Source organism: Strix aluco, chromosome 14 (assembly GCF_031877795.1).
Source record: "Strix aluco isolate bStrAlu1 chromosome 14, bStrAlu1.hap1, whole genome shotgun sequence".
NCBI lineage: Eukaryota > Metazoa > Chordata > Aves > Strigiformes > Strigidae > Strix > Strix aluco.
Genome location: NC_133944.1, coordinates 2,272,249 through 2,299,629, shown reverse-complemented (window position 1 = coordinate 2,299,629; position 27,381 = coordinate 2,272,249). Strand labels below are relative to the sequence as shown.

The 27,381-nt window shown below is 47.9% G+C and overlaps 1 protein-coding gene across 3 annotated transcripts in view; it reads left to right on the top strand.

Moving 5' to 3' along the window:
- The window catches only part of ZNF469 (zinc finger protein 469), a 263,425-nt gene that overhangs the window by 156,630 nt on the left and 79,414 nt on the right, over positions 1-27,381 (top strand). For all 3 annotated transcript variants that reach the window (XM_074840141.1, XM_074840139.1, XM_074840142.1), the window contains one exon: positions 5,018-5,130. The gene's annotated coding sequence lies outside the window, so the exon portion shown is untranslated. The remainder of the gene's footprint in view (positions 1-5,017; positions 5,131-27,381) is intronic.

Here is a 27,381-nt window from a genome sequence, read left to right as displayed (position 1 = left end):
CAAGGTACCCTCCCTGCACTCCACTTTGCTAGTCCCAGCCTCCATCTGTGATGCATAAGCCCAAGGGGAAAAGCATATGTGTACTGTACCGCGTGGAGGTCAGAATGACGCGAGGGCTGCACAGCGCCTATTTGTCCATTCTGCTCACAGAAAAGGTCTTCATATTTTCTTACCATCTGGACAGCAAATGTGCCCTCCTACGGGAACTTAGTTTTGACCTTTGCTCATTCTGTTTAAGAATGAATATAAGGTAAATGTGTAACATTTGCACTAGGGATCTCCTGTCAGCACTGCAGATAGTTTGGGGGGGCTGACTTGGCTGTCCTGCTTGTGTCATGTGTTTAAGATGCATGTATCTAAATGCACATATTTGAGTTTATTCTCTGTATTTGGCCGAAGCTGGGGAGGACAGAACCTCTATTTGAAGCAAGGGTATTCCTAACGTTATCATTTTAGACCTGTGATTATTAGTTTTAATACAGGCAGCAAGTCCCACCATATGCCGAGAGCTCCACACAATGTGCTCCTTCATGGCGGTGGCATGGTGGTTGTCATCGGGAGGTGAGCGCATCTGCTGTGGGTCCTTTGATTCGTGGCGCCTGTTCCATGGATCACAACCATCTCCTGCAGACCATGAACACGCTGTTGCTTGTTTCATCGGTCGTTAGCACAGACAGGTTGCGTTGTTCGGTGATCTCTGGTATTTGGGCTGTTCAGACTGGTGACTGTCAGTCTTGTGTAGCTCAAGCATGATGGAGCAAGGTAGGATGATTCCCCCTCCATGGCCATCCGCTGGATTTGGCTAACCAGAGCTCTGGACCCCTGCCTGCAAGCCTTTCTTCTTCTTTTCCTTTAGAAAGTCCTAACATCCAGCAAAACCCCAGCATAACCTGTAAGCAAAGACTTAGAGCTATTTTTTTGGAGGGGAAGGAAAGGTCAGCCTTCCATTTATCAAGTGACCTGGTAGCTTGTCACCAAAACAGACTGGGGAAGCAGAGTTGAGCGCCCTAACTCAAAACGTAGAGGTTTTGTTGGTTAAACGTCTACTGAAGATTGGAGCCGTTGCTATCGGTGCTGGGGCACCACCGTGTTCATCCAGATTTGTATGAGCTCACGGCAGCCCTGACGCCATCCAGTGCCCTTCAGCTCCCTGTAACATCTCCACAACACACTGCTACTCACTTTGTAGTGTTTAAATGGGTCTTGCCAAGATTAAATTGGAAAATAAACCCCCACGGCTCTGGCTTGAGCTGTTGAGATTATGAAGATTGATCAAATGGCACAATTAAATGTATTTATTAAATAAATGGGTGGTATCTTGCTTTCGCCTTGCACCCATGGGGCTGGTTCTGAGCTGCCTCTTACTGGCTTTAAACGGGTCCTACTGCATGGATGCTAACACAGGCAAGGGCTGAATCGAGTTTTTGCTTCAAACTGTTGAGCTAGACCAGCCAGTTTCACTTTTTGGGGGCTGGTACATGGTATCGTTTGCCCGTTTTCTTGCGCCGGCTGAAACGCTGCCCAGTGCGGGTTCTTCCAGACAGGCCTGGGGGTGTTCCCATTTGTGCCAAGAAAATTGGGCTTTGACAGTCAAAACAAAACAAAACAACTTCGTCCTTCCATCCCGTGTCCCTCCCAGTAAATTAAAAAACATGTCTCTCTTGTTTTTCTTGTAACATGACTTTGTTTTAAAATGCAAAGCCTGCTCAGCGTCCTGTCTGCGCTAGCACTGTCCCTTTAAAATCTGATTTTGGCAGCAGGTCCGGTGGCTGCGGCTCCTGTCCCGAGCAGATGGCTTGAGTTAGGCCAGATTTGGTGGCAGGTCTCTGGGATGCCAAATCTCTGCCTTGTTTGCTCCCTTCTTCTGTCATCAATAAAGCCATTGAGAGAATCTTTAATAAATAAACAAAAAAGCATTTTTCAACAGACAGTGGGATGGAAAATGACTCATAGGAAAACAGGGTATAAAGTACACTCTAGTATTAGGTATTACATGTGTCGAGTTTCTGTTTGGGGTCCAAGAATGCTGTGGTTTTTCTCTAAGGATTATGCCATTGTGGAATAATGTCATTGTGGAGTATTTGGTCAAGATGAGCTGATTGAGTCTGGTGGTTACTTACAAATATATATCTCTGTATTTTTCAGTGTTCGGAAAATCTGTGACAAGCAGTTTTCGGGAGGCTACGGGCAATTATTGCCATCACTGTTTCCAGGCCTGCTGAATGCCATGAAAACTGCTGGAGTCATGCTTTCTCTCCTCCTTTCCTTTTCTTCATTCCTGTAGGACCTACTTTTTTTTTCTTGGGATTGGGTGCAAACAAACTGGGCAGGATCCTTTGCGCTGGCTTAGACCTACCAAAGGATTGATCCAGTCCTAGAGAGAGGCTGGGAGGAACATGTGTGATATTAATGTGAATGACGAGCAAAGTCCTTAAGGGATGGAGGAGAAGGGGTGAGAAATATCCTGCACAGAAACCACCATGTTAAAGTTGGGGGCCCTCAGTAGTGCTAGTGGGACTTGGGGGCGGTGGGGTGTCACTAAAAAGGCTTTTGGAGGAGAAACCTTAATCTGCTGATCCTTGTTCCTCCTCTGTGAACATTAACGGATATGCACTGGGAAAAGGGACGTTTCAAGTGGTACTTGCACTTGTTCCAGCACATCATCTGCAGAGTTGAGGAGGTGCTTGAGGAGGGCTGATGTCCAGTTTCTCTTTCCTTGCGATCCTCATTTTCAGCACACTAGTCCCTAGAAACACTGCCATATCCATTTTTGGAAGAGGTGGTAGGATACTATGCTTTCTTCCCATTATTCAAGTGAGCTGATGATTAGAAAAGAAGGGAAAAAACCCCCATCTTTTACAGTTTGGTTTCTAGCCTCTCTGGGGAAAAAAAAAAAAAAAAAAGTGTCGCGATGATCCTAACTCTAGAAGTTATAACTACATGATCCTGTTAGCTGTTGTCATCGCTTCTACCTCCCCGGTCTGCGCCGCACAGGGGTTTGACAGCTCGGGGTCAGCCCCAGGCAGCAACTACTTGAACATCGTTGAAGAGCGAAAAGAAAGTGTCGAAGGATGAACTCGAAGGCAAGGGCTTGCGCTGCGGGCTCAATGAAATATTTATAGAGCACTATATACACAACTGCGGACAGGCTTTAAAAATGGGAAACACTTGAAGCAAAACGAGGTCGTTTGGATACAGAAGGCCTCATTTTGTAGCGTTTCTTAGCCAAAAAAAAAAAAAGCACATATACAAAGAGCCATTTCTAGTTTAGCCCATCTGTAGCAATCCCTCTGGTTCGCGTGCATTGCCTTCTTTTTGGTTTGTTCTCGGTAGTTTTTGTCAGTAAGGGATGAAGGGTATCGTAGGAGGGTGTATGTGTGTGTGTACCTCAGTGGAGAATACTGCCTGGGGGCCAAAAGGAAAGTGGAGGTGGCCTGGCAGGAGATGGTTTTGTCCAGCAGCACGTTTTTGGGAACAGTTTGTGTATGTTTGCTGAAAATTGCTCCTGAAGCATATACAAACCTGCCCAGAGCAGGTATGTGTGCTTGCTGAAGGAGCAGGTAATTAGCTTTATTTTTCTTACTATTACAGTCTCTATCTAGCTACTACATAGTTGAGACACCTGCATCAATGCTAGCTTAATGCAAAACATAAATCTAAACGCATAGAGTGTGTTTATAAACATTATAAATATATTAACACGTAAAGATAAACGCATATTGGCAGAGAAAGGAGTGAAGGGTCACCCGTTGAGCACATCTCCGGGGACTTCCAGTGCCTGGATGAGGTCCTGGCATTTCCAGGATAAGGCAGCATCCAGGTGGTTCAGGAATGGGGCTTAGATGATCTTTATGGTCCCTTCCAACCCAACCCATTCTATGAATAAAGTGGTCCAGGAGCCAGCATCAGCTGGGGAAAGCCCTTCTAGCCGCATCACATCACAGCCATGGCATGTGCCATTCCTTCGATTCAATTATTCTTCATAGGCTCGTTGACCTGAAACTAAACTCTTGGGAGAGCCGAGATTCGAGTCAGTCTTCGTCTGTCTGACTCCAAACAGGGAGAGATGGGGCTCCGGGGGAAGGGGCAGACATGTGGGGAAAGCCAGCTTGCCATTCCCGTGGATGTTTTTAGGGGATTAAGAGGGGAACGCTCGCTCTCCAGACCTGTCTCAAGGTTTAAGAATTACCTGGAGGGCCCGCTGGAATCCATTTCTGGATGACTGGAGATTTTTTCCTATCTGCAGTGACAGAAAGCGAGTCCAGCAGCTTGGAAACACCCCCCGAGCTGTCAGAAGAATGATGGTTGTTCTCTGCGGCTCGGTGGAAAGCTGACCCATGGCAGGCTGTGGTGGGAGCTGGGGGGCAGCTCGGGCCCTCTGCTTGTTGTCGTGGGCAGGTCTGCCATGGGGGAGGCTGGGGACAGGGACACCCTGCCACAGGAGGTGCATCAAGCCAGTCTTTGGTTGCTCCACTTGGGTTTGGAGAGGAATGGAGGAAGCAGAGGGATAGTCCTGCCTTTCCCTGAGGTTTACTGGTGCCTCCTCTGATCTCCTGGAAATGCCCCAATTTAGCATTAGGAAGATGGTGCTGGAGAGGAGCAGTTTGGGTCCCCACCATTTCATCTCCCCAAGCCTGGAGGAACAGCTTCTCCCAAGGGGCTGGCTGGTAACTAGAAAGACTGGAAGGTGTTTGGGGAAAGAACCAAAGTTTTGGGGGCTACAAGGGGCCCTAACTCCATCCACAGCATCACCCCAGCTGGCAGAAGACTTGTAGCTTGACGGAAAGTCCTTCCCAGCACCGTACCTGGAGGGCAGACATTAGTACCGCTATCACAAGTGATACTTGCTTTGCCTTCCAGCTTTTTCTTCTAAAATTTCTTAGGTTCTTACCCCTAGTTCCTGTTTTTATCACTAATATCCTCAGATAAAGGGATTAGTGAGAAAACAGAGGAGCAGTAACACAGACCTCTCTGTTTGCTAAGCAAATCTCTTAATTTTTTTTTTTTCACCCTAAAGGTGTCTGGCAGCAGGTGAGGAGAGGCTGGGACTGGAGAGGGAGCACGGCTTAACGCCGAGGCCATCCTAGACATCGCTACTGCCTGCTGTAGTGTGGACCCGGTCAAGCAACGGTAAGGAAATAACCTCTTATTTCTCCTGAATTGGTAAATCACCGAACTCAGTGCAGAATGTTTTCTTTCCTGTGTTCCCGTGCCCAGGGACTAGGGGTAAGACTTTGCTTGTGAGGTTTTGTTTGTTTGAAGACACCCCTGACACCTCTAGCTGCTCCCTGGTTCCTGCAGCCATAAAGGTTGCACCATCCCTTCCCTGTTTATGTACATACACGTTCTTACAGCATGACACTGCTTTCAGGGTGAGCCACAATTATACTGCACCTTCCAAAATAATTCCTCTGTACAAACCCAAACGTTCAGCCTGTGAAAGCCAGCACTCAAATCCCGCATTTGGGAAGTGGGGAATACCTCAGGCAGCATAAAGATCTTGGCCATGGAAGTTGTGTGTATGTGACACTGTGTTTTGTTTCTATGTTTTCCTGGAAGCTCCAGGATAGTGCAGAGCTCAAAGTCCCATGTGCATGGGACACGCTGTCTACCCTCCTTCCCTTTGTCTTTGGTGGTGGTAAGATGCTGTTGCAGCCCAAAATCTGTCCTGATTTTTATTTCTGCTGTATCTTTGCAAAACCAGCATCGCAGGCTGTGATGGCCAGGTTTCCAAATTCAGGACTTTATAGTAGTTCTCTTCTTCAGGAAAAAAAAAACTTGGGGGGGGGGGGGAAATCACTCTAGAAGCTCAACAACACTGAGCAGCTGTCCAGTAAGGGGTGCTCCTAAGCAACCCTACGATAACAAACGCAAGAGAGATGCCCACAGCCTGTTGACAGAGGACCAGCATGTGCTGTGCAAAGGTTTTCACCGATCCTCTTGTATTTGAGCAGATCTTGTGGGTAACCCTAAAAAAAAACCCCACAAAACCAGTGTGTAGATGGGAACGGGGTAAAAAGAATGTCATAAAAGAGAAACATATTTCACTTTCCAGCTTCTAGGTAGTTGGAAATAATGTGGAAAAAGATGTTGTTAGTTAATACTGATGAATGATCCTCTGGCAGCACCATTAATCAAAGCTAATCATCGAAATGTTTTTGGGAGCGGAAATTTGTATGCACTGGTTTTGATTTTTGTATAGAATAAATGGCTTTATCGGATTCGTCTACGGAGTTTGACAAGCATCCAGTGGCCTGCTGTTTTCTTGACCGTCTAATGACTCAGGAAAATCTAGAGGGCCCAGCAGAGGCCTTGCTGGCATTAAGAGCTCGAGTTAATACTTCTAAAAGCAGCTACAGGAGTCAGATGCACATCCCCATTGGCTCTTGGGGTGATTTTACTCGTGATTTTTAGCTCTGATCTTTATTTATTTACTTTAGCTGAGCGTGTGCGTTTGCAGTCCAGGTATCTCTTTGGTGTAGACTTGTGGTTCAGGGAGGATGGTTTATTCCCTTGCATTTCCAAGTGATTGTTCCACGAACGATCCTTCCTACAGTGGCTCCACAGCGATTCTGCCTTCGTCCCCCCTCCTAAACACCGTGTTTGGATGTGTCAAGGGCCCTTGCTTATCCATATCAAGAAAATTACTCTTCTGCTTATGAAAATTACTCTTCTGCTTACCCACTTTGCAAAGATGCTGCTGGAACATAGGTGTGATAAAAAGATCAGCTTAAGTGCTTTATTCAGCACGTGTCCCATTAAAACCAGTGAAACTCCATCTCCAGGAGACTGAAGAGTGATTCAAGGTCAAAAGCTCCAGATGACTCACCGGCCAATTCTGGTTTTATGGGTCCCCCAAGTTTCACAGACACCTTTGCACAGAGGACTGCGAGGTGAGCGCTGCAAATCACCACCACCGAGCCCAGCGTTGAGGATCGCTCTGTGCAAATGTTCACAACTGGTTTCCAGGACATCAGATTTAGGCAAAGGCTGAGAAGTTGCTTGCGCTTTCTGTACGGATTTTCTTGCAACAGCAAAACGAAGGTGAAATTCATTAGCAAGAGCTGAATCCTGGATCATCTGTTTAAAAAATGTGGACTCTTGCTAAGCTGATAGAAAGGAAAAGCAGAGGAGTAGTATAAAAATTTATATCCCATTTTATACCTCAGTGTTGCAAAGGGTTGACAAGGACACCCATGTGCCCAAACCACCGCGCTCTGTAATTATGGAAGCTAATTGCAATAATGGGAGATGAAACACAAGGGTCAGCCAGCAGCCGAGGAGCAGCCCGTGGCCCCCAGTAGTTATACCAACCACAGTCAACATTAAAATTTTTTATAGTGGTGTTGGGACTACAGTGCAGAAGAATAGGAAATCAGAGAAGGCAAATGCATATAAAGTGCCTTGGAAATCCCCCTGCCATTGCAGCGTTACCTTTCTAACCGGCTCCTAACCCCTGCCCACGTCCTTCTGAAAGAGCCATTATGTGCATTATGTGTCAGCAAAGACTCGTATTTGTTTTTTTCTCTTTGTCTCAGTGTTTCAGATAACTTTCTGCCGTGCAATTCCTGATGTTTATTTTTTTTCCCTAAGAGCTGATAGCTAAATATATTCCCGATCTCAACACTTTGACTTCTGCTGTTTGTTTAATGACCTTCACTTACTTAGGTATGATTAAGTTCATCTGCGTCTGGGTATTTTGGTTAGCATTAAATTCCCTTTATTTTGGGAAGTTCATTTCCACACTATGCTTTCTCTCAGTTGCCTTCCTGTAAGCGAGGAGGGTGGTTTTTGATCCAGAGCTCCCCTCCTCCCCACTCCTGTTTTGCAATTTTTCCTTCCTGGCTTGCGACCGGCTTTCCAGTTCTGCCTCTCAGAGAGTGAAAATCCACCCTGGAGCAAGCACTTTCTCCAGCAAAACTGAAACTTTCTGCTGCTGGAGGAGCCGACACTGCCCCAGGGAAGGTGCTTGACACCCGCATCCCTTCATCACATCCCCTGCTTGGGATGTCCCCAAAATCCAGCCCTTTGCAGAACATCCTTGCTGCCACCATCAAGAGATGGTGGTGGTGGGTCTCGTTGCACAGGCACCAAGGCAAAGGGAGACCTCTTGGCCACCGTCCATCTGTCTTAGCAAACGGTGACTCAGAGCGTGCGGTGGCGTTTGGGAATTGCTCATGGGTGGGTGGTTATTTTTTCTCTCTTTTGTGGCGTGGTGTCCAGTTGAGGCCCTGTGGCGAGCGGCTGCGGAGCTGGGAGGGAGAGCGGGGCTCAGCCCAGCAACAGCAACCGAAACGCTCCACCTGGAGGTGAAAGCAAATTATAACGGGGGCTCCGTGGCCAGCTGGGATTTATAGATCAGCAGCTGAACCAAAAAAGCAAAGGGTGTAGATATTTATCTTGCATTGACCCAAAACTGAGCTTATATTGAGGAAAAGAATCCATGATTTAAAAGAAAAGTGATGTGGAAGTGTGCAAAGCCCTTCTGCGGGATGGAAAGGCAGCACACGGGAGGAGATGCTCCTACACCAGGCTGCATCTCTCCCAGCATCTGACTCCAGCCCTGCTGCCTCTATCGTGGGGAGACCGCTGAGCTTTTTGGGGCCAGAAGTGAGGATTTGAATTAAGGGATCTCCCCTCCCAGAGCACAGGTTTCTTTTGAGTTTGGCAGCTGAAGCTTTTTTGCTCCTGCCTCTGCATCTCTGAACAAACCTCTTTCCTGGGCACTGAGCGTCTGCCTCCTCATCAAATTTTATTTATTTTGAGCATATATCTTACATATCCCGCTGAACTCCTGATGTTCACCACTCAACCTGCTCACCAATAGCTTGCGGTTTACAGAAACAACATTTTTCAGTTATGAGCAATTTACTGAAATGAAGTCACCCAGACTAATTAGAACTACAATTCCGAGAGCTCAGGACCTTGGGGAAAGTTGGGGCTGTGTTTGAGGCAGTTTCTGTGTATTTTGGAATAACGGCTCCCTGCTAGCTCCGATAAACGCTGAATTGAACAAGCTGGTGATCTGATCCACCGGGCATTTCCACTGTTCCTGCAAACAAAAAAACCTGCCCTGTCTCTGGGGATATTTTGCACGTAAATATTGCTCCGAGGGAAATTAGTGCTGAATATATGTGGAAAATAACCAAAAAATATAGTCATATATCTTGTAAGACTTACAGGAAATTAGCACAAGTGAATTACCCTAAACAAAATTACCCTGCCACAGAGCACATGTGTTCCAAGGAAGAATTTGAAAATCATTTGAGAAAGCTTTTTTTTCTTTGCGAAGCTAATGGATCTCATAATTTTGCACAGCTCTATTGGAAATAGGAAAGAACCTGCCTCGTCCAATTAAGAATTAGAAGTAGAGCAGCAACAGGGAGAAAGATTTCTATTTAAAAAAAAAAAAAAAAAAGAAAAAAAAGATTTTGTTCTCAAGCTCCATGAAATCCTGCTGAATTGGGAATTCTCTCCAACACAGTGATATTTGCTGGTACCAGAAAAATGCTGGTATCTTGGTAGACTTAACTTAAAAATGTTCCACGCTGGGGCGAGGGCCGAGGGCGGGCTGGGAGAGGTGCCGTGGGCGATGGGGAGCGTGGGCTGGCTCTTGTAGAATCCGAGGACCCGTTCTCCAAAATACGAGTAAAAACGCAGCGTCTCATTTAGCATATTTAAGTATTTACTGCTGTCTCAGGAAGCAGGAAATTCCTACCACTATGGGGGAAGCACAAAGTTCAGTCGGACAAACGGGGAGGATAAAAGATGCTGGGAAAATACACTTGATCCTGATGGGATTCAGCAGCCTTGAGTTAGATGATTATTTATCAGTGCAAGGGCACGGCACCATTTTGGAGCAGACATGTCTGATGGCTTGAAGCAAACTGGTCCAGCTGGTGGGTTTGGGGGTGTCGGTGGCGCTTCTGCCCAGCGCTCTCGGAGGAAGATGCTTCTGTCCCAGCCCCGGCTGCAGAGAGGCTGCGCTTTTCTCAAACGACGCTTTGGGTTATTGTAAAAATCGAGGAACTGGCTTCAGATAGGCTCAGGCTTTCAGGTTTATTAGCTGTGTTTTCAAGCTGGGCTCCAGTTCCTTCTGCTGGAGCACACGCCGCCGTTGGGCTTTATTCTCCTTGCCATCTCCTGCTGACCATAATGAGCTGTCGGAGGGGAGGGAAGGAAAGGTCAAACTCCTTCAGCATCAGGTGCGAAGGGGAACGCGTGGAAAACAGATCCCTGTTATCGTAGCAACCGAAGTGCTGCCCTTGGCGGGCTGGAGAACAGCCCCGAAATAGCAGCGTGGGGATGCAAACAGGGCGGGTTGCTGTGGCAATGGCAGGGCTCGGGTGGCCGGGGCTTGTTGGAGCCACTTTGCCCCCACGCGTGGGGTTAAGCTCTTCCAGCAGCTCGTACAGGTGCAGAGAAGCCTTTTGGTGCTGAAATGGTTTGCTTTGCACTTTTCACTATAGAAACTGTGATAGAGCTGCTTTTTTTTGTTTGGTTGGTTTTTTGGGGCTTTTTGTAGGCTCGTGCTGCTTTGCTTTGCTTTTCTTTGGGATAGGTGAGCGAGGAGCAGCCACAGGGAGGTTGAATGCATTTATGTTTGTTGAGAGCCAGGTCCATCCATCCAGGGAGCATGATAGGACAGCTCTAACCGTATTATTTTAGTTGTCCTGAGGCTTTGTTCCAGCAAGAGAAGATGCCAATGCAAGAGCAAGTTAGCAGGGAATACTGGATAATAATCACCATGTTTTACAGGCAGGAAGGGAAAAGATGCTCTTTCTTTTGAAGGCAGCTGACTTGTCCTGCACGGAGCTCGGCTGCCGCTCGGACGAGTAAAGGACTTGTATGTCCCCTTTTGTGGCATTGGGCTTCCCAAAAGCTGGGGCAGTGGGGTGACTTACAAAGCCCTGTGTACCCAAAGGCTGCAAAACCCACACTGTTGACATTCCAAAGCATTTCTGGCAGTGTGTTGGCCCCTCTCCCACTACTCTTGCTGGGAGTATCTTGGGACTTAACCAGGGCTCCCTGAGTCAGCAGAGCGAGGTGTTTCAGAAGGGGCTTTTGCAAAAGACGAAGCCCCAGTTTGCGTGATGCGAGGAAGCTCAAGCTCTCAGCTTCACCACTGTACCACAATGTTTTCTCTCCTAGAAACAAGAGCGGTGGGAGACCATAAGAGCGAGCTGGGAAACGTGCTCTGGCTTTGTCAGAATCTGGGCACTAAACTGCTTATAAGGGAGGGAGATTTTAAAAATTCAAATAACCATTAAGTAAGAGCCACCTCCCGCTCTGCCCGGGCCTTTCCCCTCCCTGGGCCCACTTCTCAGCACAGTCCATGTTGTTCTCTGTTCCTGGATGGGAAACAGCATTAAAAAAAAATGTTGATGTTTGTAATTTTCTGCCTGGAATTTGCTGTGTGCTCCTGGACTTTTGTTCTCAAAACCTGCTGTTGCAAAGCCTAATGCCACAATGATGGCGGGGCGGGGGGAAAGCATTGGTGGTCTCCAAGCTCCCCACCCAAGCAGGGGGGAGATGCGGGTCCAGGGAGGGTCCTCGCGGCAAGGCTGGGCTGTCGGCTGCAGGCTGAGATCTCCGGTAACACGCTTTACTGAGGCGACAGGCAGTAATCAACAGTCCATTTAAATTAAGGTTTTTGAAGCCTACAAGGAGCCTTGTCTGTGAATTATGTGAGTCAGCACAAGGGCAGCGGTGGCCTCGGTGTTAAACAGCGTCGTGTTGGTGACTCTCTTGGCCGTTGGCAAATTCTGTCTGGAAAAAAGGGTTCTCCTGGATTGCTGTTATAACCACCTCAAATACCAGCGTTTGTGGCTGTTGCTTTGCAGAATCCCCACTCCTTTTTGGGGTCCCTGGTGTAGCCCTTCTCTACCTGGGAGCCCCCCATCCTCCCATCCCAGGGGACCTGCTGACGATGCCAGTAGCTGCTCGCTTCAAACCCAGCGCTCTGGTCCCCACATCAGGTGGGATCTGTCAGCTCGGCCGTCGCAGGTAGCAGCGATGGTGGGTGAGATAGCATCTCCTCCTAACTGACAGGTTATTTTTTCTCCCCATGCAGTTCACTGGGAGGTCAATACACTCTAGGGGCTTTTTTTTTTTTTTTTCTTCTTCTTCTATCGTAGTGGGGAGTTTTCTGGCTCAGCCTGTCTTTGCTCCTGAGTGGTAACTCCTTAGCAAATGAAGCATGGATTCACCTGCCTTACCTTAGGCATCTAAAGCTCAGCTACCTAAGCCTGTTCTAATCACCCCCTTAATAGCTATAGAAAGGCACCTGGCATGTCCTAAAGCAGGTGTCTACGGGGAGTTGCATCAGCAGCCTGCTGAGGATGAGGTTTTATGACTGCAAGTCCTCATCCTCTGCCTCAAATTACCCTGGAGCACATCTTGAGCTTGGCTCTGCTGTGCCTACCGAGCTGATGCTCAGCAGAGAATTTAACACATCTGAACACCACTCTGAGGGATGGCGGGTGCTCACCTGGGGGCCCCTGCGGCCACTTGCTCTCCTCACTGGTCAAGGTGTTGCAGCTCCGTGGGGCTGGGGGGGAAGGTCGGATCTTGCTGCAGACAGACGTGCTGTGCTGGTAGACCGAGCCCAGGCTAGCCATGTGCCTGGCAACCTGGGGATGGGAGAGCTTGCCACAGGAAAGCTGTGACTCCAGTTTTCACGTTTGCTTTTATTAGGTGTATCCCCTCCTTTGGAAGCAGAGGCCAAAGGTTTGCATACACTCTGGTACCTTTTAAAGAGACCTTTGCGAAACCTGAATCCTTCTAAGCAGTAACGGGTGTTTTCCTGATGTGCAACAGCCATCCAGAAAGCACACGGAGCTGCTTTAAAACACCCAGATGCCTGCGCTGGTTTATGGAAGCCCTGCTGCAACACCATCAGGCTCCCAGTTAAGCTCCCAGTTGCTCCAAATCAGCTGCTGAGAGCTGGCAGAGGTTTTCGTGTCGCTGCTGCTTAGGATCTCCAAGTACCCAGGGCAGGACTGACTGCACCGACATCCCCACAGCGACACCCGTGTGCAGCAGCTGCGTGGTTCAGATCCAGTTTCTCAGGTGTTAGATGAGATGACATCTCATCCCACTTCTCTGCTCCTCCCCAGGATGTATCACCTTTTCCCCACAGCCCATCCTCTCCTGCGGTGCCGATGCTCGGCCTCCAGCTGATCCTCTACTCTCACCTCAGTCCCCATCGGACCCGAACGGGGTGGTTGTGCATGTGCGCACGATGAGCCCGGCACATCCCTGCCACCAGCTCTGCTATATGTCTGCTGAATTGAGGCGGGGGCGGAGGGGGCGTTATATAAAATAAGTAAAGCTGGCTAGACCAACCCAGGACATGTCCCTTCTCAGGGAGCTTATCTGGACAGGGAGTTCTCTGGCACCAAAATGTGATGGTTGGATATGAAAAATTTTTGGCTTCAGTAGAATTATTTGACTGTTGGGTTGGGTGTGGGATGGACTATTATTCCCCCTACTCCCTCTCCAGTCTTCTTCCCTAAAGAAAACCTTCTCCCAAACAAAGAGCTTTGTTATGTCTCATTGTCTTCTCTGGCACTTGGAAATGCAAGTTTTTCCCATCTATCTTTTTGGCATCTGTTCACGCTCTCCAGGACTTTGTTGGTTTTGCACTGATTCTTGCTCTGAGACTTGACTTCAGGACCATGGGAAAGACTTTATGGCTGCAATGGGGCAGTGATATGTCTGAGTAGAGACCCCACTCACCCTACAGACCCTGGGCTGCAGGAGGACCACGGAAGCGGTGAAGCTCATGTTGTTGCCTGTGGTAGGCTGCACCATGCAAGGGTCTGATCCAGGCTGCCAGGGGCCTGAGGAGGAGTGGGGAGGGAAACCAAGGCGGTTTATTTCTGGTTTTATTCTTCAGACACACCGATCCATACTTTGGTGTAATATGTGGCTATGAGTTATGCATGTCCTTCTTGTGTGAGAAGTGGGGGCAAAATGTTGGCTAGTTCTGGGCTGGAGCTTGGTTGTATCTGTGAAGAGGATTATGATATAGTTTTCAGCATTAGCAGATGATGTGGGAGGCCCCCGTCAATCGTACATGAAGCATCTCCAGTCTAGGAACTGCAGTGGGTAAAAAATGTCCCAAAGCAGAGCCACAGTTGTGAGCCAGGAGTTGTGTGGGTGATGTTTTACATGGCTGCAAGGAGACAACGCAGCATTTCCTTCAGGAGAGGTGAATTGGACAAAATACCCCACTCCTTGCAGCCTTTCCTTCCAGCCAGAAATCCTTTCCATAAGCTAAAGAGAAGGTAAGAGTTCCCACGAAGTAAGCAATATCCGTGCAGAGTGATGCTCAACACTCATCCTGCCGTGCCCCGTTCTTGGCCAATGGCATCTGCGAGGCTACAAAGAGGCAGCATTCATCCCCACGCAAACCTTGACAAAATGAGTGTTTCTACTTGACTTTGCCAGTTCGCTGTTGAGATTATTACCAATCCAGTACATTTTTTAAAGCAAATGAGGTTTCAAAACGCCTGTTGATAAGATCTTTCTTGCCCTCAGTGGAGTCATTAATTCAATATGCTGAAATACCATTTTAATTAGTTTGCACGACGGTCCCAAGAGCAATGAAATAATGCTCTTTATTGTGTGAGTATGTAGTGTGCTGTGCCTAATCCTGTTCTTTATCTCTTGTCTTCTGTTCTGTCTCACTGGCAAATATTAGTGCATCCTGTCTCCCAGTCATATCCTCGTGCGAGCATGCCAGCAATCTCAAGTTAAATACTCGATGTTACATTAGAACAACATTGTAGTTATTACTTGACTGCCAGAAAAATTGGAGTTAAAGGCTGCCTTTGATTGCTTGTGTTGTAGCCAGGTATTACAATGACCCCCAGATTGGGTGTAGTTGCACTTATCTTTAACCCCCATCTTCCTCCTGTCAGCTCTGCTAGTTGTTGCTGTGCTCTAGTAGGACCAAGAGTTGCCCAAGGAGAGCGGAGCCATGGCTACAAGCTGTGGTGGACTCGGCTCCAACAATGGAAATGGGTGAACGGATTCACCCAAGGTCACTTGGGTGCTCTGCAGTGAGCACGGAGTCTGGACAGTGTGATTGGAGCACATGCTGTCCCAGTGCCAGCTTTGCCTTGGAGGAGACCAGCGATTCTAAAGAAACCCCGGCATTTTATTTTAGCTAACGCAAGACACACATAGATTTAGACAAAATAATAAATGCCCAAATATGTTTTCCTGCCTCTTTTTCTTTAATGACTCTTGAAAGGTCTTTGAACACAAGTTCAAACCCTCTAAATAATCCCATATCCTCCCTCCTCCTGCTTTGACGCACCTGAGCTCTCCTCCAGCACACAGAGCCCTTCCTGCTTTTGCAACCGGTTTCCAAAAACGACTGCTGAGAGATCTTCTCTTTTGTAATCTTCCCGTCCTTTTCCAGATGATTCTTGCTCAGCCCCAGTGTATGAGCCAAGCATCTCACCAGGTCTGTTGCTTTGTTATTTCAGCACTGGAATTGAGATTTAAAAAATGTTTTGCCTAAATGGTACCTGTGTTTCTGTCTGCTGAGCTTGCAGAGGCTCATTGGTGGAAAAAGGCAATGGGAAAAACAGAGAAGCTCCACGTTCAAGACGTTTTCAGTCATAAAATGTCCTCAGTGACCAAACAGAATTCACAGGCAGTACATAGGCTCCCAAAACCATCACAAGGTCATCACATTTCTTGTAAGCTAATCAAATGTTTCATGGAGTATTGTAATAAGCTTGACATTTTGTTGTACAAAAGCAAAGACAGAAGAAAATCGTTGATTTTCAGCCCTCAACTGATTTTTAACACTAATCTCATCTGTGCTCTGCTTGTGGATGTCTTCCATTTGTAGTCCAGAGACCTTTCCTACTATCCCACTGCTCATGTGTGATGAATTCCCATTGTAGGTGGAAAGATCCTGGCCGAGGTGTGAGACTCACCTTCAAATCTTGTAGGCTTGTGTACTCTTCTTACACATTGTAGAAAAGCCTTGAAATTTATATTGTCCCTGAAATACCTCCAAATCGGGGAGAAGCTGCTAAAGCTGGTCCAGTTTTTTTGTCTGTTGAAACAAATAATTTCAAAAGAGAGCAAGCAAACCCTTAATGGCTGGTTGAGCACACCAGCTTCTTTCCTCTACAGTGTAATTTGCAAACCGTAAGGAGGTTGGTTGTGACTAAAGACACACAGTCCATCGGAAAATGTCCCGTAAGTTCAAAAAATGGAAATCTCTGAGTCCGTTGCAGGGAAGAAGAAGAGAAAGGACCCAAGCACGATGGTGTGAAGGACACATACTGCAGCGTATCAGCGGATCCCTGCGGGGACACAGCTCATGAGGAGCTGTTGAAGTAGAAAACCCTGGGGTTTGCCTAGAGAGATCCTGTTGTTCCGGTAACTCCCCGTGCGAGCTTGCGCAATGTGCCGTGGATGCTGAACCAGCGAGCGAGCTTTGCTGCTTCTGTGCATCGCGTGGTGCAGAGCCGTCCTGGTCGGATGACAAGATTTATCTGCAGGCAAGCCCTCACCCTAATACCAGCAATGTGCCTTACATTAAGACTGAAATGTATATTAGTTGTTTTCATCCTCCCTCAAACCAATACAGATGGTTTTGCTTTCTGTTCCAATCGTCTGGAAAGGGCGGGCATGCCCGTCACCGGAGCACGTGGAGGACGCAGATGCCGAGCAGCCGGGGTCTGCGGGACGGGGCGAAGAGGAATGTACCCCCCTCAATTTGGAGTGACCTCAAGGAAGGGTCTCCTCCTGACTGCCATCTCCTCCTGACTACCATCTCCTCCCCAGAAGAAGTTACCTGGGCAGGTTGTATCTCGGCATCCCTACGGGTAACGTCGCTCACCCTGAGGTTTTTTTCCTTCTTTTTCCTCCTGCACGCACGATGTTTGTGGATTTAATTCATAAATTGTGTAGGAAGAGACACGGACTCAGGACATCCTTTTTTAATAATACCCGATATCTTTTAAGGCACTACCTGCAAGCTTGGGCAGATAGGCATTTTATTATCTACTTGCAAAATGATTACACTTATTAGCTTTACCGTGTATTGTAAAAATGAATAGTGGAATTTAACCCAATTGTGATAATATGGAGCAGCAAAGAAATCTAGTTATGTAATGTGGCCTGTTCCTAACCAGGGAGAAGGAACCCTCTGAAATGTTATTTTTCCAGTAGGATGACTGCTTTCTAATTAAGTTTATTAAGTAATATCAAAAGCATATGGAAGTGGAAATGCCATTGGTTCATCATGAAGCGATTAAGTTTGTTAGAAAGTGAAGAGCACAGACAGACATTTCTCATAGCTAGTGCTGAAAAGATAATATCTACCCCAGCTTATCTGCACATCTATTTAGTGTGCGGCTTCAGCCAGCCTATTTGCTGGGTTTATACCTTCAAAGCCTTTCTGCCGTTATCCTAGGGATTATTTTTCTGCCAAAACGAGAAGTAATCCCAATATTCCCTTGACTGAATCTGGGATGTTATTAGGAATTTGCCTGCATGTGTTACATTTTTACACTCTATTATTCTGTGCAGATCTTTCCTTTAAGGATTTTGCTGCTTGAACAGTTTTATTCATCTTGAACCTAATCCAGCTGTAGTACCTGCTCTAATCTAAGTAATGCTTCTTATTTTAAACCTCTTCCTCCTTTCTGCTTAATCAGTCTTTGATACTGCTTTCTCATCATGAGCTTTAACTGGTTTTTTGCAACGCACCTGAAACTGAGCTTATCTTTAAGCAAGTGACTGGTTCCAGCAGCTTCAGCCGTGGTGGGAGCTGGCAGCCCCTGGACACGGTGATTCCTCGTGCAGTAGCCGGGTCCCAGGGACTGATGCAGCCATGGGCTCCCTCTAACCCAGCTCCTCATCAGCTCCCCAGGGACCCGCCGAGGGTTGTGTTGAGTTTTTGGCTTCTCAGCTGCCTGGTGCAAGATGTGAGCTTCCAGCAAAACATGTCACCTTTCTGTCATGCCGCAGCCTCCTGCTCTGCTAAAATACATATTTCTTCTCCGCTTTTTCCCAACAAACTTCTCAGATCAACAGCAAATTCCTGAGCGGGGGATTTCTGCAGTTCCAGGAGATCTTCTGGAGCTCAGATCTGTGTCTTTGAGATGGCCGAAGCCAGAACGACATAAGCAAAACAGGTAGCACCTAATTATGTCTGGTTTGCTTATGTGTGCATTAATGAGCTGTTTCCATGCAGCTAATTTAAGGAGGAAGGAGCGTGTGCCAGAGGGGAAAGTGTAGGGAATTGCCTGCCGTACTGTGATTAAGGGTGTTGTACAACTAAACCAGAGCAGCTACTAATTGCAGCTGCGCTAACGAGATACTCACACACGCCACAGCCTGTGCTGCTCCCGGTTCTTCCCCTCCTTCCACACCATCAAGTTATTCGCTTTCATCATTGTTGTGGCTCCATTTATTTGCTGTCTATCTGATGACAACCTTTTAATCAAAAGGACCGCATGCCTGCGGTGGCTGCCGTGCTCAGCGGGGGAGGAGGTTTGCAGCGGGCTGGGGGCTCGCTGGGCACCGAGCGATCGCTGGCTGCAGGAAGGCTCCAGATCTCGGTGCAGAAGCGGTTCCCATGAATATCTGTCTTTGCAATCAGGCTCTGGGTTTACTTATTTGTTGTAAGCAACGTCTCGCGGTCCAGAAGCCTCTTGTTTCACAGTTGCTATTTGTCTTAATTGCTTCGTATTTCCACACCTCTGCGTTACTGGCAGTGAGCGCGTTTCCTCCAGAGCTTTCCTGCCTCTCAACATCTTTTGAGGGAAGCTTCTGCCTTTTCTCTCACGCAGTCCCTGCTGCCTCTGTGTAAACTTCCATGGGGATGGTTTCAAGCCTGTGAATTCTCTGCCTTGTGCGTAAAATTTATTCCTGTCCCCCTGTTTTGCACCCCCAGCTCCAGGGAGGAAAGCAGGCAGGGAATTAAGACATATCTACTTGTGGTTATCTTAAATGATAAGAGTGTGCAAACCTACTAATGCATTTATTTCTGGATGAGTTTTTTTCAAGTATCATTCATGGTTGGTTCGTGGCTGCTATCCAAGGATAGGTTATGGACTCAAGGTGCTGAGCTTTGGACCATGTGTGTCATGCCCAAAATCTGCTCGTGGTCACTGCTTCCCTGAACTGCCTGGCCAGGGAAGTTTCTGTCCCATCCAGAAACTGCCCCACACCTTCCTGAGCCATGAGCCCCCTCTGCAACTTCCCTGTGTCTGTGAAGTCAGTGCGATGACTCATGTGATGAGTTTACATATTTTAGGATAGGAGTGAGCTTAAGCATCTGCTTAACTTCAGCTAAGTGCTCAAGTATTCTCCCGGGTGAGGGTTTAGGTTTTGAATTCTGAGGCTGCTGAAGCTAAAAGTCTTATTTTCTAACCTCTGATCTGGTATGCCTGCTTTTCTTTCCCATTTTGGGGTTGCTTTTGTTCCAGGAAAACTTTCTAACTGAAGTCTCAGCTGGTGCTACAGAGCAATACGTGGGGTCCTTGCCGTGAGGATTTTTGTGCTTGTCTCTATTTAGAAGAAGAAGCAGCGGGGAGGGGGAAGTGAGAATAAAATGCAAATCAGATGATGCAAGTCTATAACCTGACCCGGGACGTCACTGCACAGACTATTTACTTCAAAGATTCACCCTTTACCATGGCAACTTGGGGCCGAAAGCACATGCTGTACGAAGGAAAGTGCCCTGCTAAAGCCATTCACGTAGCCGGCAAGGTCTGGTTACAGCCCCTCGTTGGGCTGCTGCGTGCGCCCGGGCAGCGGGAGCCTTTCCAGCCCCTCGGCACTATACATCTTTCCATAGGAAACTTTCCTCCAGGGCCCAGCGTTTGCTCTGAGTTATATGCAATTACACAATCCAGGGACTGCTCCTTCAGTTATGAGAAAAGAGGATTTTTTTTTTTTTAATTTTTTTTTTTTCCCCGCCTTGTAAATAAACTGCTCTAGTTCAACACCGCCAACAGGGCTACGCCATGGGGCTGCCTCTCTGTCCGTAGCCCACTGTCATGGCTCTGCTCCACGGGGGAGATGCTGCTGGAAGCCAACGTGAGCATCTTGCAGGAGGAGGAGGTGATGGAGGGGGGAGCATCACTTTCGGAGGGGGGTGGCTTGTGCCTGGCGCTGCCCCTGGGGCTAAAGCGCTGGGTGCTGCCATGCTGCAGGGAGCCAGCACCCAGGAAAGGAGCAAAAGCAGATGCGAGCATGGGTGAGGAGAGCTGGAGGGTGAAATAGGGAGGGTGTGGGCAGTGCCCCCGGCTGCCCTGTGCTGCCAGGCTTGTCCCTCAATTGCTTCCCTTGGGGGGATCCCCACGGGGAGGGCCTGCGATGCACCCGCCATCCCATCCCCATCGGTCTCAGGCTGATGTTTGCAAAGGGTTAATCTTGGCCTAGGAGAGGCAGGGCAATATTATTGCTATATTAGATTGCTTAAAGTCTGGTTTGGATACCTGCTGACCTGTGAAAAATCAGCAGTTTTTGCACCCTCCTCTGACCTCTGCGGCCGGGCCAAGCAATCGGTTGGTGTCGGAGACGCGTGAGATGCTGGTGTGTCAGCGCTGCCCGTGGCTGGAGAAGCAGGTAGCAAACATCTCCCTCCCGGCCCTCATCCAGCAGGTGATTAATGGGCTTGTAACGAGGAGCTTCCCCTTCCCTCTGCACCCTCTTACCAGGAGTGCAGGCACTCGGGCACCAAGGGACATTTATCACTGAGCAAATCCACACTCCTGGGCACAAAGCCCCAGACCAAGTGGTGGTAATATATCCACAAAGGCAAAACATCTTAAAGTCAAGCCTATCAGGGAAAACTTTTGCTTCTGATGCTACATTTTATATAAAAGAGCCAATCTTTGTCAAATCTTTTTTCTTTTAGTTAAAAAAAAAAAAAAAGACACTTGGCGGAGGCCGAAGTGCTGTTACTCATTTAGCGAAACAAAGCATGTGGCTGTTTGTGTAGATATTATTTCTCTGGAAACACTGGTTTTAGTTAATCACCCTGTGACTTCTATTGGATTCTGTGTTTATATATTCGCCAAACCCTCTTCCTGGGCCTTTATGACATAATTTTGAAGTGTTGAAAAATCAGCTTATTTTCTGCCTACACGGGCTGATAGTTTGGAGCGTTTTTTCCCCCTGTGAAGAAAATCCTCATAAACCACCTCATTCTTCAAGCGAAAGAACAGCTAAAAACAAAAGAGAAAGAAAGGGAGCTTTTCTTGGCTGGGGAACGAAGTGGCAATATCCACCTCATTTGATAAGCCAGAGGGAGAAGCGAATAAACTGGTGCCTGGTTTCTATTAGAGCTGTTTAGGAGTGATGTGCCCGAAAACACCCATGCATGTTGCTTGGTGATTTGAGCTCCTCGTGATGGGCAGGGTCGATACCTCAGCTTCTTGCTGGCATTATTTTTTTCTGCATAAATAAAATATTCCCAGAAATGCTGTTGCCTGTACCCAAAGTGAATGCCTGCCTGCTGAGGCTTGCAGACCCAGGGGTGATGGTTTGCTGGATTTTTCTGCCAGCTCAAAGCATCACGCTCAGGGCTTGGGTCAGGCCAGCCCTGCAAACCAACAGCAAATGGAATTAAAGAGATGCATCTGTCGGCAAGGCTTAAGCCCAAAGTTTAGGGGTTTGTAGTAAAAAGGCTTTAGGAAAGCTAATAGGAAATCGAAATGTTTCCATTACTGCTTCATTTCCATTAAAATAGGTTTTGAAAGTCCATAGGCAGCTTTAAGGACATGCACACAGCGGCTTGGGGCTGGCGTGCCAGAAAAAGAGAGTGAAAATGATGATTAGAATAGGTCAGCTATGGGAAAAACGTTGAGAAAAGCTTTTTACCATTTTGGAGCGTTTTCTGCTTTGCAGGATTTAAAATGCTTTTCCTTCTGTTTGGTGAAATTTGCTTTTAAGGGGGATTTTTGACATTTTCCCCCCCTCTTTTGCCCTTTTTTGCAGTAGCAGGGGGGCTGGCAGGAGCATTCGAGGAACCTCCTTGCTTCCACAAGGTTTTCATATTTTGTTTTTCCACTATGTAACCTTTTAAAAATTCTTCTAACATTAGAAATATTACGATGTTTCATATTTCCTTGGCCAATCTGGACCCTTTCTGGAGTTCAAGCTCTCTCTTTGAAGCCACAAAAGGCTAAAATGAAACATAAAGAATTTGCTACCAGACAAGGGTGGAAAACTCCCCCTCCTCCGGGATGTTTGCTGTCAGATTCAGTGGCAAAAAAAGGGGAGGAAAATAAAAAAGGGGGAAAAGTCTCCATTCGGGTCCCAATAAAAACACAAAACATTATGGCAAAAGGAAAAGTTAGAAAAGGTTTATGAGCGTTTCAAGAAAGGTCAGTCTTTACTGGGTTTCCTCCCAAGAAGGTCTGAATGTCAAAGGGTTGACCAAGAAAAAGCAGACAGAGAAAATCATTTCTGCCTGGTTTTGCTGAGCAAAAAAACAAAAGGTGAAGGCTGTGGTGTAGAAGTAGTGACAAATACTATGCATTTTTATTTTCCTGCAATTTAATTCTTTCTATCTGTTATTTTCTGGAGATGGGAGCTGAAGCAAACGCTTTGCTCAGATACATGGTTGAGATTTTGGGCGGTGGCTATGGCTGAGTCTCTTCACGCCATGATTGGGACCATCTCAAGACATCAATAAATAATTTGAATTAGTAATAAAATACATGGCCAGGCAAAGTTCAGCCTAGTTGGGGTTTAATTTATTTATTGGAGACAAAGAGCGGGGCATTTCCCCTTCCTGTCACCCCACCACGTATTTTGCTTATATTTTTATATCAAAGCTGAACTATTTGTAGAGACTTTGAAAATGGAAAGAGAGCGTGAGTGGCTTCAACTCCCAAGAAACATTTCTAGTATGGGTCCAGGCCAGTTTTGGGGTGTCAACCGTCTCAGAAAGACGGGATGCCAAAATCTTAGAGGGCGAATAAAGGGGCCTTTTGGAAGCATCCTCTTTGCAGTGCTTCATTTTCCCGTGGAGTGGGGCATGCTGTGCCCCTGGGAATTAGCATCTGCATCCATTATTATCTGTATGTGTGTCAATAATTACCTCCATACTCAGCCCCGCTCTTTCTGCCACCTCTTCTTCCTTTTCTGTTCCTCCTATTTACACGTCTTGGCCAAGTAGCACTTTCACTCCTATTTCATTACTCCTCTTTGTAGCCCTGTGGTTGCCCATCAGCCTGGCCTGGTTTTTGGGGCACCACATTGTCCATCTCCACTGGGATACAGTCACTGGGAATGCTGCTGGGATGCAGACACCAGCAGGACGAATTTGGTCCCACCTGGGGCCAGCACGACCTCCGCAGGGATTTGCTATCTGAGCAGGCTGGCATATCCCGTGGACAGGCCACCAAAGAGCTCAAAGCCTTTGCGGGGGAACAAAGGAGCTAAGAATCCATTTCCTCATCATAAATTGGGGGAAATGAGCTGCAGACTGACCCAGCATGCTGCTGCAGGCTGCCCAGAGGGATGCAGATGAGATAAGGATGGTGGCTGGAGGCTGCTCCTCCTCGTACAGGCGTGTAGGTGAGATGTTTTCCATGCATTTGCTATACATCACAGCGTAAATATATATTGTCTTCCATCCAGATGTCTTGGTTTTTGCAAAACCCACCATAGGAAGCCCTCACGAAGCACCTGCATGGGGCTGCCCCTGCTCTCCCCATCCTGCTGAGTCAGCAGCTCCTCGTTTTCAGTCCCTTGATGGTGCTTTCCGCGATTCCCGTCCTGCAGCTTCAGTTTTTGCTGCCTCCCATTTGAGGGCAGCTTTGCTAAGCTTTTCAGGAAAGGAACATTTTTCTGTTTCCATTGCTTAAATGAAAACACAAACAAACGTGAGGGTCACCAAAAAGCCAGTCATGCCCCAGAGCAGTCCCCAGGTCGCTCCGGCTCCCAGCCCACTCCAACACCTCCTGCAAAAGAGTTTTCTGGCACCGGTCCCTCTTCTAATATATCAGAATATTTTGTAGTTTGAGAAGCTCTGATGTCTGTAACAGAGGCGTGATCTCTGCCCCGGAGCCTCTCCGCAGCATTGCTTTCTCCCCAGTAGCAGTGACTTGTTCTTCCCAGCCCAGCTCCCCACCAGCAGAAAGCCAGGTTTCCCTTTGGCTGGAGCTCGGTTAAAAACACACAGTGTGGCTTCTGGGGGGGGCAAAATGGATGATCCTCTGCGAGTGACATCCCCTTCTCTGTCTCTGACACCTCGTAAATCCAACGCCTGCCTCTGCAGGCTGGTTGCGAGATGTTGGGGGTGTCAGATGTGGCAGCTCCATCACACCCAGTTTGGGGTTATTGATGCTTTCCCCGTCCTCAGGCAGAGGCACTCGCCAGTACATTCACAGCATTCTGGAGACGTAACGGCATTGCCTTGGACGGTGGTTTAATTAGTTTCCAAAACGTTTTGTATACAAAAAGTGCTAAGGGCCAAATCTGCTCTTAATTACCTTGTTTTGATTTTCCTGGAGCTCACTTAGGCTGGGACTTGCGGAGCTGAAGGAAGCTGGCACTCTGCGTTGCTGAGTTTATTGTGTGTATCTAAGGGCGTGTGGATGTTTGGACATACACACAAACACACACAACCTTCCTGGGACATCAGGACCCGAGGCCGATGTGCCCACGCCACGCCCCGTGGTGTGCCCAAGCCACGCTTTGCTTTTATTCTTCTCTAAGATCCTGAGGTGGGTCCTGAAAGAAGTTTCTTTGCTTTTCTCTTCAGGTTCCCAAGTCTTTCTCAGCACCGGTTCCTCAGGTTCAATGGTGATGGGATGGATGGAAAAAAATAAACATCAGTTAAGAGACAGGATCTGCAACACTGCTTTGCCCAAAACAGTTCTGATGGGGTTTTGTTCCTACTTTTATCTGAATTCTCAGCCAGTCTCGTCCTCTCTGTTCCTCCCCAGCCTGTGTGTGTCCACACACGCTGACACCATGCAGATGCTTTTGGGTGATAAGAGGGTATTTTTGGTGAGTTGTGGGTTGGGGGTATTTGTAGAAAGCCTTTGCGTTTCAGGGTGGAACTGATACCGCTTGAAAATAGCTCTGGAAAATAGCTGCAGCCTCAGCTTGGGACCCGATTTCAGTTTCACTGTTTCTTCAAACCACAGAAATCCACCCGGCATCTTCATTTTACATCAGCGGGGACTCCGCCGCTGCAGAGCGTGTGCGCCTGTGCTCGGCACACCACGGGACCTTCATCCTCCCACAGGGGTGGGGGCATCCCCAGGGCTCCCTCCCCAAATAACCCATCCATCGGGGTACCAGCTGCCTCCCGAACCAACTCGGGAGCACTGGGCACAGGGAAGGCTGGGGGAGCCCGTGGCCAGGGCATGGACGGGCAAGAGCGGGCTTGCTGCAGGGGGAGGGAGGGGGCCGGCAGCAAGAGCAGGTATGGAAATGCAAAGACACAAAGAAGCTTTTTGAGGTTGCCCAGGAAACGGCAATTCTGGAATTTCCTAACTTTGCTTGTTGCAACTTTTAATGTTCCTTTAATAACGTCGGCGATGTGTTTGCGTGGGTCTGCGCTGTCAGTGGTTTGTAAAGCAACATCAATCTCTCAAGCTTTGGGATTGTCAGAGGGTGGGAAGCCCTGTATAAATGCAAGTGGTGATGTAGCATTTGCTGCTTTCAGCTTTTTTCATGCAGAAAACCAGAAGTCAGAGGATTGAACCTATAAGCACTTTAAATGAATGTTTTATGGGCGGAAATTCTGCCTCCTGAGGCTACTGTTGCTTTTTAAAACTGATCAGTTTAGACATTATCAAATCTTTGAAAGAAAAAAAAAAAAAAGAATCTGTTTCAACTTGTTCTTGACCCCCCCTAAATCAGACCAAATAAACCCATCTCACATCTCCCTTCTGGCCTGTGTTGCTGGGGGAAAGCCCTGATGACCCCGATGTGCAGATGCATCCCCTACGGAGCTCAGGGAGCCCCTTTGGGCAAAACACAGCCCAAGGCAGTGAAGGAGAGGGGGCTTTTGACTGCTAAAAATGTTTTCGGGGGGGGGGGGAAAATCCTGCGCGGGGCTGAGCCGGAGCCTTTCAGTGACGCCGTCCTGATTCATCTGCGCTTTGCCGTTGCAGCAGGTCCTGCCAAAGCTGAGCTGGAGCTCATGCGCTTTCTGCTTTGCTGCTCGCTGGCGCGCACGTTCTGTTCTTTTTATGTTTTTTATTGTGAGCAATCATGATTTGCACGTTAATATAATATCATGATGATAATCTGGCAGCGGGCAAAGCTGGATGCAGCGTAGGAAAGTTCCTTCGTCTCCTGTTTCCATTTTTCTTGGAAGGGAGGGCAGCGCGAGAGGCGGCGGCCGAGGCACGACGGGCTCGAACCCACCGGCCAGATTTCTGGCCGAAGCGCTGGATCCAGCAGCCGAAAGCAGGGAAGGGATTTATTCCCAATTGTAGGCTTTGGCACGGAGGCCACGGTTGCAATAGGTGCTGGCTGGACCGCTCCGGAGGAGGATTCCCCTCCAACCGCAGGTACGGCACCAGCACGGCAGTGCTGGGCGCTGCAGCTCATCCCCACCAGTGGCCGGATCCAGACCCGAGATGGGGAGAGGGACAGAGCAGAGGAAATGAGCGCCGAAAGCAGCCCCCCTGCAGAAATGCAGCTCCCCCAGCCTTGGCAGCAGTACCCCAAATCCTGCGCTACTCGCTGGGTCTCTCGAAGCACCAGCTGCTGGAGGCAGGGGATTCACAAAGGTTCGCGGATTCATTTCGAATAAAAATGATGTAACTGGAAACTCGAAAAAAAAATGTTGTAAGAGCGAGGACAGAGATTAGAATAGAAAATCAAGTCCTTTTTTTCAGTCTAATTATTTTTTAAGTCAGTATCGCTTTGCCTTTCGAAATCTGACTCAGGACTTTTGCATACTTGAGGCTGGCAAGGCTGGCTGCGCTACAAAAATGTTTGCCTCCAAGAAAGCCTGGCAGAACATGTGATTCCAAAAAAACCCAAACAAAAAATCAAGCTAATCCCTTTATATTTTCTGTAGCTTTTACCGATCTGCTCCCACACGATCTGTCTCCCTTCTTTGTATTGCCCGTCTAGGTACGTTACGGATCTGATTTGCCTCCTAGCAGTTAAGCAGAGTTAAAATTCCTTCCTGACCTTGGGTTTATCAAGCTCCTTTCTCAGGTTTGGCATGTGTCAGGCTGCTAAAAAAAAGAATCCCACATGCTGCGACTCGTTGCCGAAGCCTTTGGGGCAGGGGTTGAAGCTGGAGCAGGTGGGACTGGGAACAATGGTCGAGGCAGAAGATGCTCACGTGAAACCACGGAGCCGCGGGCTGTTAGAAAATTCAGCAGTAGCAGACTGAAAAGGAGGGGTTTG